Source organism: Mustela lutreola, chromosome 14 (assembly GCF_030435805.1).
Source record: "Mustela lutreola isolate mMusLut2 chromosome 14, mMusLut2.pri, whole genome shotgun sequence".
NCBI lineage: Eukaryota > Metazoa > Chordata > Mammalia > Carnivora > Mustelidae > Mustela > Mustela lutreola.
The window spans coordinates 7,837,165-7,849,497 of NC_081303.1; the positions used below are offsets into that span (position 1 = coordinate 7,837,165).

Sequence of the window (12,333 nt, forward strand, 5' to 3'; positions counted from 1 at the left end):
GGCTCTGAAGAAGCTTCGCCTTGCTGCCAAGTTCTTTGGTGTTCCGTAAAGCAAGGTGGAAGACAGAAAGCCTTGCAATGAACAGAGATGAACAAAGGTGCCAGGCTTCAGGCACTGAGCATGAGCCTAAGTGGCATCCGCCTTGAGAAGGTCTGAAAACAGAGCAGAGACTGATGACAAGCACGCTGGATGACGGCAAGGGCACCGTGACTTTTGCCCAGGCCACTCCCGGAGCAGGCTACTGCCCAAAGGAAGACCCTCCCCTTGTGAGAGTCACCAGAACAGGCCTTCACTTGGAAAACCAAAAACCTTATCTTTAACAATGGCAACCTCTCAAATGGTGGGCAGAAAAACCAGAATAATATAAAGTTTACTCTGGGGAAATTACTAAAATATACTTGCTAATGTTACCTTAGATTAACCCATACTACTGGACATTAACACACAGAACCATACCTACTTGTAGAGTTAGATTTGGGGAAAATTATAAAAACAAAATTACAAAACCATAGTAAAAAAGCCTTGACAAGCATAAAATCCCCAAATTATGACACACTTGTTTGGAACAAGCAGTTCAAAAAACAAAAAACAAAAAACAAAAACCACCTTGCAAAATTTCCAACTTGGAAAGTGGGGCACCTTGTGTTCCATTTAAAATTTACACAAGCCCTTGTTCTTGGATTTTGGAATATATATTCCCGTTAGGTTCTGCTCAGCCTTGTCCATGAGTGTGAGAATAATAATACAGATTACTAATGTGAATACAGCTTTCTTGAATTAAATAAGCAACAGTGAAGATCACATTTAGAATTTGACCGAATAAACACAGCATTTCTGCCTCCTGTTTTTAATAATGTGGCCCAAATAAATATAATAATTAAAAATACAGTATTAGCAAAAGAATGAAGCCAGAACCTCTATCTTAGCTTACACCACTGAAAAATGAACTCAAAATGGATTAAAGACTTAAGTGTAAGACCTACAGCCATAAAACTCTAGGAAGAAAACAGAGGGAAGAAGACCTCCTTAACACTGGCCTTGGCAATGAGATTTTGGATTTGATACCAAAAACCCAGGCAACAAAAACAAAAATATCAAGTGGGACTATGTCAAATTAAAAAGCTCCGTGCCAAAAAGGAAAGAATCAACAAAATGAAAAGGCAATCTACAGAACAGCAGAAAATATTTGCTAGGCATCTATCCGGTAAGGGGCTAATATCTAAACATATATAAAGACCTTATACAACTCAACTGCAAAAAAACAAAAACAAAAACAATTAAAAAAAAAAAGACAAAAACCTGAATAGACATTTTCCTAAGAAGACATAAAAATGGCCAACAGGTATACACCGAAAAGATTCTTAACATGACTAATTATCAGTGAAACGCAAGTCAAAACCACAGGGAGATATCACCAAACACCAGTTAGAATAGCTTTTATCAAAAAGACAAGAAATAACAAGTGTTGGCACAGATGTGAAGAAAATGAACACCTCTGCACTCTTGTAAACTGGTGCAGCCTCTATGAAAAACAACATGGAGATCTCTTAAAAAAAAAAAAAAAAAAAAAGATTAACTACCATACAACCCAGCCAATCCCACTTGTTGGTATATACATCCAAAGAAACAAAATGAGTATCTCAAAGATAGGATGCCCATGTCCGTTGCAGGATTACTCACAATTGTGAAGATACGGAAACAATCAGTCTGTAAATAGCTGAACAAAGATATGATGCATAAGCAAAAACACACACACACACCCCATTTAGCCAGAACACACACACACACACACACACACACACACACACCCCATTTAGCCAGAACAAAGAAAATCTTGTTATTTGCAACAACATGGATGACCCTAGAGGGCGCTATTCTAACTTAAACAAGCCAAAGACAAAACTCCTGTATTATCTCATTCACATGTGGGATCTAAAAAAAGTTTAAAAGTCAAAGTTACAGAAACAGCTACCAGGGGCGGGGGTGGAGGTGGGTGGGGGAAGATGGGGAGATGCGGTCAGAAGGTAAAGTTATAAAAGGAATGCATCTGGGGATCTAATGCACAGCATGGTGCCTATAGTTATTCTTATATTGTGTATTTGAAATTTACCACCTGTAGGTCTTAAGTGTTCTCATCACAAAAAGGAAAAATAAAGGTAACTGTGTGAGGTGATGGATATGTTAATTAACCTGACTGTGGTAATCATTTCATGGAAGTATGGCTATCAGATCATCTCATGGTACCCTTGAAATACATACATTTGTCAATTACAGCTCAATAAAGCTGGAGGGAAAAAAAAAAAAACACAGTTTCACTGACAAACACAAATCGTTGCCAGCTTCTCTATAGGCCAAGCTCCACATTATGGAGAATTTATGAACACGGTGATGGGTGCTAAGAAACAGGTACTAGTCGCCCAATAATTAAAATGTGGAGACTTCATTCCTATAAGCTTGGGTAACTTCTCCAGAACTAGCATTCATTCTAGCTGACTAGAAAAGTAATTAGAATCACCCAGATGGAGCTCTATCAACTATAAGACTATTCTGTAGTAATCTTTTTTTTCCCTAGTATTTTGAGCTAATAATTCAAAAATAGAATCAGGAATTAAGGGAACAGAGGTTTACTATCAAAGTTATTTGCTACCCTTCTGACTTGAAACCATCTCTCTCTATTTTACATACCTATAAATCTGATAAATTTTCTCATGGTTAGAACCCTATTTTCTTTTACAAGAAATATTTTGGGAGTTTCAGAAGACTACTGACAATAGTAAAACTTGGCAACCCCAAGTCTGAACACTTTGAAAAGCATAATGATATGTTTAATATGTGTAGCTGCTTATTTTCATTTCTTGTCCTGAAACAGGTTATTAAACAACCACACAGATATAAAATATAATTGATGCTCCATGAAAAAAGGAAGTTGTTGTTATGAGTGCAAGGGCTTTAGTCTTATTGCAAATATTAAAATTCTGACTTAAAGGCATAGACTTAGTCACAAGAAAATGTCAGCTAAATATTTGCTCTTTGTTCCTGCTTTGTGGATGAGAAGCCAAGACAAGCTGGGGATGCCCAGCCCGGCTCCTTAGGATCCTTTTGCCCTTGTCTGTTCACCAACATGGGTAAGACTCTGATTAGTTCATGTGGTTGACATACGCTGGTAAGGAGGGACCACTGAGGTTAGGTTTACTCAAACCGCAGACTCTGTTTGAGCCCGTCACCCAGAAAATATATGACAGACTCACAAAAGGAGAAGATGGCGGAGGAGGAGCAGGCTGAGACGACATCAGGCGGCAGGAGATCAGCTAGAGAGTTTATCAAACCATTCCAAACACCTACAAACTCAACAGGAGATCGAAGAGAAGAGCAGCAATTCCAGAAACAGAAAATTGACCACTTTCTGAAAGGTAGGACCTGTGGAGAAGGGAATCCGAAGTGATAGGAAGTGAGACCGTGGGGGGAGGGGCCCAGCTCCTGGCAAGCAGAGGAGCAGCGGAGCACAAAACCAGAACTTTTAGAAGTCTGCTCCACTGAGGGACATCACTTCAGAGGCTAAGCAGGGTGAAGCCCTCTTGGGGACAGTGTGGTCTCAGGTTCCACGTGGTCACAAAAGGATCAGGGCTGAGTGTAGCAGAGCTCACAGGTATTAAAGCGGGGAAGCCGGCTAGAGAGACAGAGCAGAGGAGTGAGCTCTCAGCTCAGGGTTACCTTAAACTGTGATCTGCAGCACAGTCGGACCACTGCTCTTTGAGCAAGGACGCCACACGTGGCAGATCCGGGGAGACCCCCTCTGGAACAGTGGCAGAGACTCCAAATGGTGCTGTGCATCAGAGAAAGAAAAACTCCGTTACAGGCCGGGTGAGCTCGGAGCACGGCCAGAGACCAGGGAGACGGGAGGGACTGACAGCTTCTCCTGGAGGACGCACTGAGGAATGGGGCCCCAAGCTCTCGGCTCATCCAGGCCTGAGACTGGCAGGCCATCATTTTCATTCTTATACTCCAGCGCTCTACAGAAAGCGGAAAGTGCTCAGGGAACAAAAGCACCCTAGAGTGAATGGGAGGGGGCAGATCACTTAGCCCAGACCCCTGGCAAGGGCGATGCAATTCCGCCTCAGGCAAAGACACTTAAGAATCACTACAACAGGCCCCTCCCCCAGATCAGCAAGAACATCCAGCCAAGACCAAGTTCACTGATCAAGGAGAACAGAGGAATTCCAGAGGAGGGGAAAGCAAAGCATGGAATTCATGGCTTTCTCCCCATGATTCTTTAGTCTGGCAAAGTTAATTAAATTTTTATTTTATTTTTTTCTTATTCTAATTTTTAAAATTTTTACTCTTTCCTCTTTTAACATTTTTTAACTAGTTTATCTTAATATCTTTCTTAAAAAAAAAAACTTTCTGAACCTTTATTATTCTAGTCATATTTTATCCTTCATTGTATCTAACTTTATCTTTTCTATACAAATAAGGTTTTTTCTTCTAAAAAATTTTGGGATACAACTTCTTCTAATAGATCAAAATATACCCTAAATCTAGCACAGGGTTTGTTCTAGTCTCCAGCCTGAGCAAATTCTCTCCACTTTCTTTTCCCAACCAATTTATCTTATCAACTCCTTCTTTAGAATTTTAAAAATTTTCATCTTTACAGTCATATTCCATACCTTTATTGTGTTTACCCTTATTTGTGTGTGTGTGTGTGTGTGTGTGTGTGTTTATGTTTTTCTTTCTTTAAAATTTGGGAGGTAATTTTTTCTAAGAGACCAAAATACTCCCAAAATCAAGTGGGTGGCTCTGTTCTATTCACCAGTCTAATACCTATATTTTCTTTCTTCTTTTTAAAATTTTTTTCTGAACTTCTGTTTACCCCTTCTTCTCCCAATGATTTGGGGTCTCTTTTGATTTGGTTAACACACATTTTTATGGGGTCTCTGCCACCCTTTTAGTATTTTATTCTCTCATTCATATATTCTTTTTTAAAGATTTTATTTATTTATTTGACAGACAGAGATCACATGTAGGCGGAGAGGCAGGCAGAGAGAGAGAGAGGGAGAGAGAGAGAAGCAGGCTCCCTGCTGAGCAGAGAGCCTGACATGGGGCTCAATCCCAGGACCCTGGGATCATGACCTGAGCTGAACACAGAGGCTTTAACCCACTGAGCCACCCAGACGCTCCCTCATTCATATATTCTTATCTGGATAAAATGACAAGGTGAAAAAACTCACCACACAAAAAAGAATAAGAGTCAATACCAAAGGCTAGGAACCTAATTAATACGGACGTTGGTAGTATGTCAGATCTAGAGTTCAGAATGACAATTCTCAAGGTGCTAGCTAGGCTCAAAAAAGGCACAGAATCTTCCTTCCTTAGAGAAACCCTGTCTGGAGAAATAAAAGCCCTTTCTGGAGAAATTAAAGAACTAAAATCTAACCAAGCTGAAATAAAAAAAGCTATTAATGAGGTTCAATCAAACATGGAGGCTCTTACTGCTAGGATAAATGAGGCAGAAGAGAGAATTAGTGATATAGAAGACCAAATGACGGAGAATAAAGAAGCTGAGCAAAAGAGAGACAAACAACTACTGGACCACGGGGGCGGAATTCGAGAGTTAAGTGATATAAGATGCAACAATATTAGAATAATTGGGATCCCAGAAGAAGAAGAAAGAGAGAGGGAAGCAGAAGGTATATTGGAGTGAATTATTGTAGAGAATTTCCATAATATGGCAAAGGGAACAAGCATCAAAATCCAGGAAGCGCAGAGAACTTCCCTCAAAATCAATAAAAATAGGTTCACGCCGAGTCATCTAATAGCAAAACTTGAAAGTTGTAGTGACAAAGAAAATCCTGAAAGCAGCCCAGGACAAGAAGTCTGTAACATACAATGGTAAATGATCCCAGGTCCTGGGTTCGAGTCCCACATTGGGCTCCTTGTCCAGCAGGGAGCCTGCTTCTCTCTCTGCCTCTGCCTGCCACTCTACCTGCTTGTGCTCTCACTATGACAAATAAATAAAATCTTTTTAAAAAATCTTAAAAAAAAAAAAAACCATCAATATTCTGTCTGCAAGAAACTCATTTTAGACCCAAAGACACTTCCAGATTTAAAGTGAAGGGGTGGAAAACCATTTACCATGCTAATGGACATCAAAAGAAAGCTGGGATGTCAATCCTTATATCAGACCAATTAGATTTTAAGCCAAAGACTATGATAAGAGATGAGGAAGGACACTATATCATACTACTATATCATACTTGAAAGGTCTGTCCAACAAGAAGACCTAACAATTTAAAATATCTATGCCCCTAACATGGGAGCAGCCAACTACATAAACCAATTAATAACAAAATCAAAGAAACACATTGACAATAATACAATAATAGTAGGGGATTTTAACACCCCCATCACTGAAATGAAGAGATCATCACCGCATAAGATCAACAAGGAAATAAAGGCCTTAAATAACACACTGGACTGGATGGACATCACAGATATATTCAGAACGTTTCATCCCTAAGCAACAGAATACACATTCTTCTCTAGTGCAGGTGGAACATTCTCTAGAATAGATCACATCGTGGGTCACAAATCAGGTCTCAACCAGTACCAAAAGATTGGGATCATTCCCTCATATTTCTGGACCACAATGTTCTGAAGCTAGAACTTAATCACAAGAGGAAAGTTGGAAAGAACCCAAATACATGGAGGCTAAAGAGCCTCCTACTAATGAATGAATGGGTTAACCAGGAAATTGAAGAAGAATTGAAAAAATTCATGGAAACAAATGAAAATGAAAACACAATGGTTCAAAATCTGTGGGACACAGCAAGGGCAGTCCTGAGAGGAAAACAGATAGTGATACAAGCCTTTCTCAAGAAACAAGAAAGGTCTCAAATACAAAACCTAACCCGACAGCTAAAGGAGCTGGAGAAAGAAAAACAAAGAAAGCCTAAACCCAGCAGGAAAAGAGAATTAATAAAGATAAGAGCAGAAATCAATGAAATAGAAACAAACAAACCAAAAAAAACCCAAAAGAACATATCAACGAAACTAGGAGCTGGTTCCTTGAAAGAATTAATAAGTTGATAAACCCCTGGTCAGACTTATCAAATAGAAAAGAGAAATTCCATAATATGGCAAAGGGAACAAAATAAAATAATGAAATAATGACTACACAAAATAAAATAATGAATGAAAGAGGAAAGATCACAACCAACACCAAAGAAATACAAACAATTATAAGAACATATTATGAGCAACTATACACCACAAAATTTGACAGTCTGGAAGAAATGGATACAATCCTAGAGACATATAAACTACCACAACTGAACCAGGATGAATTAGAAAACCTGAACAGACCCATATCCAGTAAGGAGATTGAAGCAGTCATCAAAAATCTCCCAACAAACAAGAGCCCAGGGTCAGATGGTAGAAACTGTTCAAAAAAATAGAAAAGGAAGGAAAACTTTCAAACTCATTTTATGAGGCCAGGATTACCTTGATCCCAAAACCAGACAAAGACCCCATCAAAAAAAAAGAATTATAGACCAATATCCTTGATGAACACAGATGCAAAAATTCTCACTAAAATACTAGCCAATAGGATCCAACACTACATTAAAAGGATTATTCACTATGACCAAGTTGGATTTATTCCAGGGCTGCAGGGTTGGTTCAACATCCACAAATCAATCAATGTGATACAATACATTAATAAAAGAAAGGACAAGAACCATACGATACTCTCAACAGATGCTGGAAAAGCATTTGACAAAGTACAGCATCCCTTCCTGATCAAAACTCTTCAAAGTGTAGAGATAGAGGGCACATACCTCAATATTATCAAAGCCGTCTATGAAAAACCCACCGCAAATATCATTCTCAATGGAGAAAAACTGAGAGCTTTTTCTCTAAGGTCAGGAACACGGCAGGGATGCCCATTATCACCACTGCTATTCAACACAGTACTAGAAATCCTAGCCTCAGCAATCAGACAACAAAAAGAAATTAAAGGCATCCAAATTGGCAAAGAAGAAGTCAAACTATCACTCTTTGCAGATGATATAATACTTTATGTGGAAAACCCAAGGACTACACTCCTAAACTGCTAGAACTTGTATAGGAATTCAGTAACATGTCAGGATATAAAAATCAATGCACAGAAATCAGCTGCATTTCTATACACAAACAACAAGAGAAAAGAAAAATTAAGGAGTCAATCCCATTTACAACTGCACCCAAACCCTTAAGATACCTAGGAATAAACCTAACCAAAGAGGCAAAGAATCTGTACTCAGAAAATTATAAAGTACTCATGAAAGAAACTGAGGAAGACTTAAAGAAGTGGAAAAATGTTCCATGCTCATGGATTGGAAGAACAAATATTGTGAAATGTCTATGCTACCTAAAGCAATCTATACATTTAATGCAATCCCTATCAAAATACCATCCTTTTTGGGGCGCCTGGGTGGCTCAGTGGGTTTAGCCTCTGCCTTCGGCTCGGGTCATGATCTCAGGGTCCTGGGATAGAGCCCTGCATTGGGCTCTCTGCTCAGCGGGGGGCCTGCTTCCTCCTCTCTCTCTCTGTCTGCCTCTCTGCCTACTTGCAATCTCTCTCTGTGTCAAATAAATAAATAAAATATAAAAAAAAACCGAAAACAACAACAAAAAAAAAACCATCCATTTTTTCCCCCCAAAGAAATGGAACAAATAATCCTAAAATTTGTATGGAACCAGAAAAGACCTCAAATAGCCAGAGGAATGTTGAAAAAGAAAGCCAATGTTGGTGGCATCACAATTCCAGGCTTCAAGCTCTATTACAAAGCTTTCGTCATCAAGACAGTATGGTACTGGCACAAAAACAGACACAGAGATCAGTGGAATAGAATAGAGAGCCCAGAAATAGACCCTTAACTCTATGGTCAACTAATCTTTGACAAAGCAGGAAAGAATGTCCAATGGAAAAAAGACAATCTGTTCAACAAATGGTGGTTGGGAAAATTGGACAGCCAAATGCAGAAAAATGAAACTGGACCATTTCCTTACACCACACAGAAAAATAGACTCCAAATGGATGAAAGACCTCAATGTGAGACAGGAATCCATCAAAATCCTTGAGGGGAATACAGGCAGCAACCTCTTCAACCTCAGTCTCAGCAACCTCTTCCTAGAAACATTGCCAAAGGCAAGGAAGCAAGGGCAAAAATTAACTATTGGAATTTAATCAAGATCAAAAGCTTTTGCACAGCAAAAGAAACAGTCAACAAAACCAAAAGACAACTGACAGAATGGGAGAAGATATTTGCAAATGACATGTCAGATAAAGGGCTAGTATCCAAAATCTATAAAGAACTTATCAAACTCAACACCCAAAGAACAAATAATTCAATCAAGAAATGGGTAGAGGACATGAACAGACTTTTCTGCAAAGAAGACATCCAGATGGCCAACAGACACACAAAAAAGTGCTCCATATCACTCAGCATCAGGAAAATACAAATCAAGACCACAGTGAGATACCACCTCACGCCAGTCAGAATGGCTAAAATAAACAAGTCAGGAAATGGCAGATGCTGGCGAGGATGTGGAGAAAGGGGAACCCTCCTACACTGTTGGTGGGAATGCAAGCTGGTGCAGCCACTCTGGAAAACAGCACAGAGGTTCTTCAAAAAGTTGAAAATAGAGCTACCCTACAACCCAGCAATTGCACTACTGGGTATTTACTCTAAAGATACAAATGTAGTGATATGAAAAAGCATGTGCACCTGAATGTTTATAGCAACAATGTCCACAATAGCCAAACTATGGAAAGAAACTAGATGTCCATCAACAGATGAATGGATAAAGAAGATGTGGTATATATATACAATGGAATACTATGCAGCCATCAAAAGAAATGAAATCTTGCCATTTGCGATGACATGGATGGAACTAGAGGGTATTTTGCTGAGAAATCAGAGAAAGAAAATTATCACATGATCTCCCTGATATGAGGAAGTTGAGAGGCAAAGTGGGGTTTTGGGGGTAGGGAAGAAAAAAATGAAACAAGATGGGATTGGGAGGGAGACAAATCATAAGAGACTCTTAATCTCACAAAACAAACTGATGGCTGCCCGGGGGAGGGGAGTTGGGAGCAGGTGGTTGGGTTATGGGCATTGGGGGAAGGTATGTGCTATGGTGAGTGCTGTGAAGTGTGTAAACCTGGTGATTCACAGACCTGTCCCCCTGGGGCTAATAATACATTATAGGTTAATAAAAAATAAAAAATAAATTCACAAAAGGAGCACATGGTCAGGGAGGCTACGGGCCAATACAGAGGTCGAGAGTCCAAAGGCCACGCTTTGTTCTGCCTTCACAAAGAGTAACAGAAATGAAACAACGTGGATAAAAACATAGTGAAAGGGGTGCCTGGGTGGCTCAGTGGCTTAAAGCCTTTGCCTTCGGCTCGGGTCATGATCTCAGGGTCCCGGGATCAAGCCACGCATCGGACTCTCTGCTGAGCAGGGAGCCTGCTTCCTCCTCTCTCTCTGCCTGCCTCTCTGCCTACTTGTGATTTCTATCAAAATAAATAAGTAAAATCTAAACAAAAACACAAACAAAAACAAAACATTGTCAAGCCTAGAACTTTAATTTTTAAATCTCTTAGCAGATTTGAAGATCTGTCTATCCATCCATCCATGTTTTCATCTATTTATCTATACAGCTAAGGAAACCAAAGAGGAAAGAAATTCTCAACACATTAATGCTACGGCTAAGATCTGAAAATCTGCCTGTCTGTCTACATATCAGTTATCCATCTACCCACCTATCTAAAGAAGCCAGAGGGGAAGAAATTCTTGACACCTTAATGCTCTAGCTAAACAAAATACAACTCCATAAAAAAATAGCTCTGCTACCATCTCCTTAATGCCGTCACAAGCATCTTCAGGCAGAATGGTCTACGCTCAAGGTTTGATCTCCTGTATGTCTGCATGTGCACAAAAGAAGGAATCAAGAGGAAGACGGGTTTGACTCTAACAGACTGAGAGCTTGAAACTCCAGCTGACCCAGGGTTGGGCTAACAGGCCTGAGCCCACAATGAGCTGCACCATCAGAAGACAGGGGCCCAGTGTGCAGACCCAGTCGGAGGTCCCCCCAAGCTCTAAGATGAATTTCTTTCTCTTGTGTAGCTGGGCTGATCACCAGCAATGAGGAAATCCAAGCAGCATCCATGCCAGAATTTAACCTATCAGTTTGGAGTGTTTTAGAGTCCTCTCCTTTTCAAAACCAAGCTTTTAGGATGACCACTTCTCTTTTCATTTGGGCTGCGATTTCATAGTGCTGTATTCTTTGGATATGGTTTCTGACTTCTTCTTTGTCTACCCCAGGAGGCTGTCTTGTCTCTGGTGTATTTTGGGCTTCTGATTTCATTATGTTGTTTTCCCATAAAACTTTGGTATAAAAATCTGGTTTGCAGAACCTCTTCCCCATTTCAAGTCATAAAGCACAATTTTTCTTTTTTGTTCGTTCGGACAGAAACATTTCCTATCTCTGAAGGCACTTGCCATCAGGAGTTCTGGTTAAAACATCCTGGTGTTCCTGAATTTCTGTTCAGAGGATGGCTACTGCCCCAGCAAGAATCCCTGGGACGAGAGGCATGGTCTAGCAGCCACCTCCCTCCGTGCAGTACTTGGAATGGTCGGTTTTAACTTAAGTATTAAAGCTAAGGGTTTCGCAGTTGGATTTTGAAATTTATTGCTGAATTTTAAAGTAACCTTCACTACCCTATGTCACTGGTTCTAATACCTGCTGTTTCTACATTTTAACAACTCTGACGTTGGGATGCCTCTTAGGATTGCTGAGAGCAGGCGTTGGTTGTGACTGAGCTGTCACTTCAAGTCTTGGCTGTTATTCCGGGTGGTGTGACAGGGCTCCTGAAGTTTCTTAATATTCAGTCGGCAAAACACTTAAGGACTCTTTGAGGAAGGATTGTGCGGCCTGGTTACTGTCAGAATTTATCTTTCATTGACATTTTCTGATAATGTTCAGAAACAAGCAGAACGGAAGTCTGCTCAGAGAAAAGAGACAATAGTAGAGCGTCCGTTTCTAAAGTTAGGGCACCCTCCACATCTCGATGGTGCAGACGGTGCCAGGTGGAAAACATAGGCATGCATGACTCAGATGCGAAAGTGTTTTGGAAAACTTGGACTCTGTGTGAATGTTTCAAGAATTCCTTGATCATTTTATTTCACTCACGGCAACCTACTCTAGCAAACTGTAAACTCTCCAAAGTCTGCAGGAGAGTTTTTTAGCTTTCAAGCTAAAAAGTTTCCTGGCACCTGTCAGCTGTTCAAG

The 12,333-nt window shown here is 40.0% G+C and overlaps 1 protein-coding gene across 5 annotated transcripts in view; it reads right to left on the reverse strand.

The window, feature by feature from the left end:
* Nucleotides 1-12,333, reverse strand: part of PLD5 (phospholipase D family member 5) — a 396,874-nt gene that overhangs the window by 146,309 nt on the left and 238,232 nt on the right. The window lies entirely within an intron of this gene.